The 6,000-nt window shown below is 31.4% G+C and overlaps 1 long non-coding RNA gene across 1 annotated transcript; it reads left to right on the top strand.

Moving 5' to 3' along the window:
- Window positions 1-3,347: 3,347 nt before the first annotated feature.
- Window positions 3,348-4,419, top strand: LOC109012494. The gene is made up of 3 exons (XR_001999455.2): window positions 3,348-3,461; window positions 3,652-3,726; window positions 4,057-4,419. It is a non-coding gene; the product is annotated as an uncharacterized LOC109012494 (long non-coding RNA).
- Window positions 4,420-6,000: the final 1,581 nt, after the last annotated feature.

Genomic DNA, 6,000 nt, shown 5'->3' with positions numbered 1-6,000 from the left:
TGTCTCCTGCGGCTTTAGAGAATGGAGATCCCAATGCTTTACGGCTTTTTGTTACCTGTCAGTGTCAGCTCATTGAATCGTGATATCTAGGTGGACGGGTTTGTCCCCACGTTAAGGGTCACATTTCATGGCATTGCATGCATTCTGTTCTATTATTATTGGAATTAAAATCATTTTAGTCTCTCACATATTTATCATCATATTTTATTAAATAATTTTGTATCATCTAATAATAATAAATATATTATATATATAAGATAAAATGAAATAAGAGAGTAGTGTATGATATTACTCACTTTTTTATAACTATATTTTTTAAGAGTAATGTTAAGAATAAATCTCAAAGGAACAAATCTCAAATGCACAAATTTGATTTATTTTTCACAATTTTTTTATAGTGAAATTCAGCATTTTTATAAAATGCACTTATGCGACTTATGCATTTATTTATTTTTATATATAATTACTCATTTCTGAATATGCCAAGACACTCATTTCTGAGATTATCACAAAGTCGGTCAATTTAAGACACATCAATTGATATGTTCAGTTGGTTTTTAGACTTAAAAAATGATTAAAATATTTAATATTAAGTAAAAAATAATGTAAACTATTATCATTGTTCCATGTATCAGTTCAGTTATCTAGATTTAAATTAATGTAATAGTTCTGCTTAGATCGGTCGGACTATTATTAGAAGGAAAGTAGCCCTCCTTTCATCTACTGCCACATCAGAAATCACACCATAATCTCAATAGTCTCACTCACACTGAATAACTTCACACTACAGAAAAACTCCACGACCAAAAATTGTCCTCCACCATCAGAATTTTTCACTTCACCAAAAGAAGAATTCATGAAAGTTTGAACAATGGGAAACACTGTTAATATCTCAAACAAAGCAATGCGCCATTGCACAAAATCGAATCCCAACAATGCCACAAAACAGTACAAGTAGAAGCTAACCTGCAAAAGCTAGATTTGCCAATTGCTTGACATTTTTCATCGTTATTTTATTCTAAAATCCCATGCTTGACTTAAAATACCGACTGAACGATTCAAAAGTCTACCAATATGGCTTCCTCAGTGATCGCAAACCTAAGAAAAATAAACGAAACGCTTAACTCTTTTCTAGATTTATCTGAATTATGCAGGAAGAAATTGAATTTTGTAACGGGGAAGCAAAATTTCAATATTTGATCTCAGACTATACAAAAATTATTGAAATTTAGCCGAAAACAAATATTCCCATTTTCGCAATAAGAAACACCGTACGATTCATCCGTGGTTAGAGATTAGGGAGGTCGCCGAATAGAGAGAGACCAGGGTGGATGGAGGATTCAGATTTTGATATTAGGGTTTTAATTGTCCAAAGAAGGCTATGGAGGAGGGTTAATGAGCAGAGGTTAAAATTTAGGATTTAACGGCCAATAAAAACTTAAACTTTGTCTCATGAAAGGGACTGCTTGCTGAGAGCGTTTCTGGAGAAATTGATTTCGATGAACAAGCCATCCTTTCATCAGCGATGCACTTCATGATAGGGCTAGTGGGAAGCCTACACGTCAGTTTATTATTGGCGGTTAATTGGGTAAAATTAGATGGACCGGTTCTAAGGTATTCTCTTAATGTCAGTATGCATTGGTGACTTGAACCAATGCATGCCTATTGGGTATATGAGCCTTAACTGTTTTCCAACCAAGTAAATAGTTATGCCCTTTGGTAAATTAGAAATATTTTCAATGTATTCTCTAATATTTGAGAAGTTGTGACTTCTCACAAGTGCTCCTTTATTTTAGTTGTGACTTTTCATAAGTATTATTTCATTTATATGTTGTGACTTTTCACAAGTACTATTTCATTTAGATAAGTTCTGACTTTTCACAAGTGTCATTTCATTCCAGTTGTGATTTTTTATATGTGTCTTTTCATTTTCTATAAATAGAGAACCTCATCACAAAGAGAAATGATACTTGCAATCGTGAATTGCAAGGGTCGTGCAGTCGCTTTGAAAAAAGTGAATAAATACAGGACCCACATGAAAAGAAATTAATTTTTTAATAGTGGACCATACTCTTTTTCAAAACGACTGCGCGACGCTTGCATACTCCACGACTGTACATAGCATTACTCTACCACAAATTTATTGACTCTAAATTATCTACAAAATTAGAAAAACACTTTATTTTTCTTTTGTCTCTCTTTTATTGGATTTTGGTTATTTTTTTATCTGGTTCGAGGATTTTTGTGTGTGTGCACCGATAATGAGATTAATGAAAATCGACGTTGTTGTATATTGAAAATAGACTATCAAGAAGGCTGCACATGTTTAAATTTGGAAGCAGTAGAATCTATTCTAAGGAAATCATCAATCACAACATGCATCAACATCAAGTTCTCTCCTTCTAATTTGTTATTGTTATTTTATATATTATATAGTTTACATAGCGTTTGCATATATATCATTTATTATTCCAAATATTTCCCAACATGTTATACACTAATAATTTTTTTTTTACTCTCAGTCTTGCACTGATTGATGAAATTTAATCAGTAACTTTTTCACTGAAAAGATCAATTAAAACACGTTGTATAATTGAATGTCGTCAAAGACAACAGCTTGATCAAGATGAACAATAATATTGCTTTAGCGGCCTCTATGTTATATTATAAATAATTGAGAAATATTATTAATTATTAGTCTTTGTTGTCTACTTCTACACCTACGTATTGATATGATCACACACACATGTACACACATATATATAATTTTAAATATCAACTATTTAAATAAATAATTATTTAAGATGTATCACTTTAGTCCAAATATATACGTATACTAAAATGTGAAAATTTAAAATATCTTTTAAATAGTTTTGAAGTTGACTTCGAATAGGTAATAAAATTAATGAAAAAGTAAGTGAAAATGATAAAAATGATAAATAAATAATTAATTATGTGTCGTACTTTTAAGCATGTTTGCATTCTACTTTAGTTACGTAGTCAAGCATAACATCTACATTCAAATACCTGTTCGGATTAAAATAGGCTTTGCCGGTAGTACTTGTGTTCTGGCCTCTGGGTTCCTCAACAGTCAACATTTAAAAAACAATTTCGTATAACAATTCTTCTAGGGACAACCGCGTTGCATTCCCGTTGCGGAACCTGTTTCTGTAGCTGTATGCCATGTCATTCGTTAATATTAAAAAAGTAAAAAGCTCAAAAAATAAGAAACAAAAATACACAAAAAAGGAGGAAAATGGAATGAAAATATGGGAAGGAAGGTTCTTGTAAAGCGAAACTAGAGAGGGCGGAATGCCATTCATTCCATTCCATCTTCCGTCATGAAATCGAAGCAGGAATCATGCTAAGCTTGTTGTAGATGAAACCTGAGAGGGAGAAACGTTGTGCATTCCGTCTTCAGTCGGGAAATCGAAGGAGGAATCATGCTAATTAAGCTTGTTGTAAGTTGCCAGATTTCTACACCTTCTCTCTTCCTTCTCTGTGTTTCTGGTTTTGGTTAAGAAAATATAAGTTCTAGTATTCTCAGATCTAATTATTTATTATTCTTCGTTTTCGTTTTTCTATTCTAGTTTCTTTTTAAACAACCTTATGTTCCACCTTTGAATTTCTAGACTCTGTTTATGTTTTTAGAATTCGGAGAAGGAAAAGGAAAAAAAAGAGCTTGCTTCCAACTCGAAAATCTCTGTGGAATCGACGGTTCTATCTGTAAGTTGCAAGATTTCAACGCTTTCTCTTTTTCTTCTCTATATTTCTAGGCAAAGGAAAAGAAAACAGTTTATTTGCACCTTCAACTTCATCTAGGCAGATTGGATGAGACATGTTGTTAAGGAAAAAGTCATCAATCATAAAAAAATAAAAAACAAGAGGAAATGACAAAATCGATATACGTGGATGGAGAAAGATACTCTTCACCTACTTTGTTTTTGCTTGAGACTTTATATTTCTATACTCCAACCCTCATTTTGCTTAGAAGGCTATTTAGCTTGGAAATTGATGAAAAATGATTGAGGCAAATGTCACTAATCACCCTTAAAGTACAAGGGTTAGGGCATGTCATGCCAGCTTGCATGCCGGAAACCTTCATCTCCCAGGTCAGCGACAACATTCTCAGGCTCCTCGACTCCAATCTCGTGCCCTCGGCCTCCGCAAGCAAGTCCACAGTCTTCTATTTGAAGATAAAGGGGGATTACCATCGCTACTTGGCCGAGTTCAAGTCCGAGGATAAGAGGAAAGCCGTTGCTGAGGATTCCATGCTCGCATATTAGGCTGCTCTGTCTTCAAGCTACGAACGACGTCATTCAAAGTTTTTGCCACGTCAAACACGATGCTGCGGGGGTGCCCCACGCTGCTTGTCTATAGATTTTTTCTTCGTATAAACGTAACGTGTGGATAGATGTGCCCTCGAAGAATATATATATGCATGCTACATAATTAATAAGTCTTTATTTATTTGTTCTAATTTATATTTATGGAGCTTATATAAAAATATATAAGCCAACTGTTCTTAATATATTATTATCTCTTAATTAAATACCTTTGATCTTCATCTAGAATTCAATGCATCAAACTAGCTAGTCTGCTCAGTCCCATTATCCCAACATGCATGGAGTATCATGAGTTGCATCTCCAACATTTTTTAATTATTATTAATTTATTATTATTATTATCATTATTATTATATATTATATTATTATTATTAATTATAAGTTAGTTACGACCTATGTTTTTACATATATATTTTATCCCACGAAATGAATCAAAGCATGAGATTTTTTCTTAAAATTATACATTAGATAATTTATTTTATAATAAAAAAAATTTTATAATTTGACGTACAACTACATCGATTTGTAATTATATTTTAAAAATATTTTTTTACAGACCAATTGTTTTTTAACGTGATAATATCCAGGACAAAAATAACGTTACAAGTCAAATACAAATGTTATTTTTTCTTAATAAGAATACTTCAATTAAAAAGTGGAAAAAAGAATGAAAAGATAAATTGAAAGAATTATTCTATTTTCAAATCAGTGTGTTATTTGTAAAATTTAAAATTTATATATATGTTCTAAATCCAATTATATCATAATATAAATACTTTAATTATAATTATAAGAGGTCTCCTACCAAAATCACGTACATCATGTATTGTGGTGGATGAGTCATCCGCCAATAATGATATCCTGATCAAAGATCATGATCATCATGATCATCATGATCTTGTTGTTTAGCCCATTGGCGTACGGTTAATTAGTTTTCTTCAACCTATTTGTTAAATCCAATCTTTTGGAGTAATGATTTGCAAAAACTTCTAATATATTTATATATATATCTCGTATAATCTTTTTATAAAATAGTGGATTCCACCATAAAGAATTATAAAAAAAAAAAAATGATTTCTAGTGTGACCTACTTTTTTACAAAGATTTTTCATAAAATTTACACACTTTAAATTTGTATATAGCATTATTCTATTTTTTGTCATAAAATTTATGATTTATAGTCACAAATTAATGCATGTTAAATGGCATGATCTAATTAATTGATATATAAAATTAGGTATCACATCAACAAATATATTTGAAGATGACAAGATTTAAAATGATATGCGGATCACTAATAATGTTTTTTTTTTTAGAAATAATTTAATCACAAATAAATTACACAAAAATAATATTACAAATTGATATGGTTTAATGTGATTCGTCATATTGTAAAGTAGATTTAATAGATCATATGAAGCTACATTTTACAAGTGTGGAAGAAAGCCTTTATTTATATGCTAGTATTTTGAGTGGTGCCGGTTTGCAAGAATATCGGTCGACCAAGGATTATGATCAGCAGTGATTCAGTGGTCATATGGATAGATGTAGCTTGAGTGGTGCCGGCCGTTTACAAGAATATCGGTCGACCAAGGATTACGATCAGCAGTGATTCAGTGGTCATTAATTATATGTATAGATATTGTAGGTCGCA

Source organism: Juglans regia, chromosome 16 (genome assembly GCF_001411555.2).
Source record: "Juglans regia cultivar Chandler chromosome 16, Walnut 2.0, whole genome shotgun sequence".
NCBI lineage: Eukaryota > Viridiplantae > Streptophyta > Magnoliopsida > Fagales > Juglandaceae > Juglans > Juglans regia.
The sequence above is the reverse complement of the archived record's forward strand: the minus strand, read 5'-3'. Positions and strand labels throughout refer to the sequence as shown.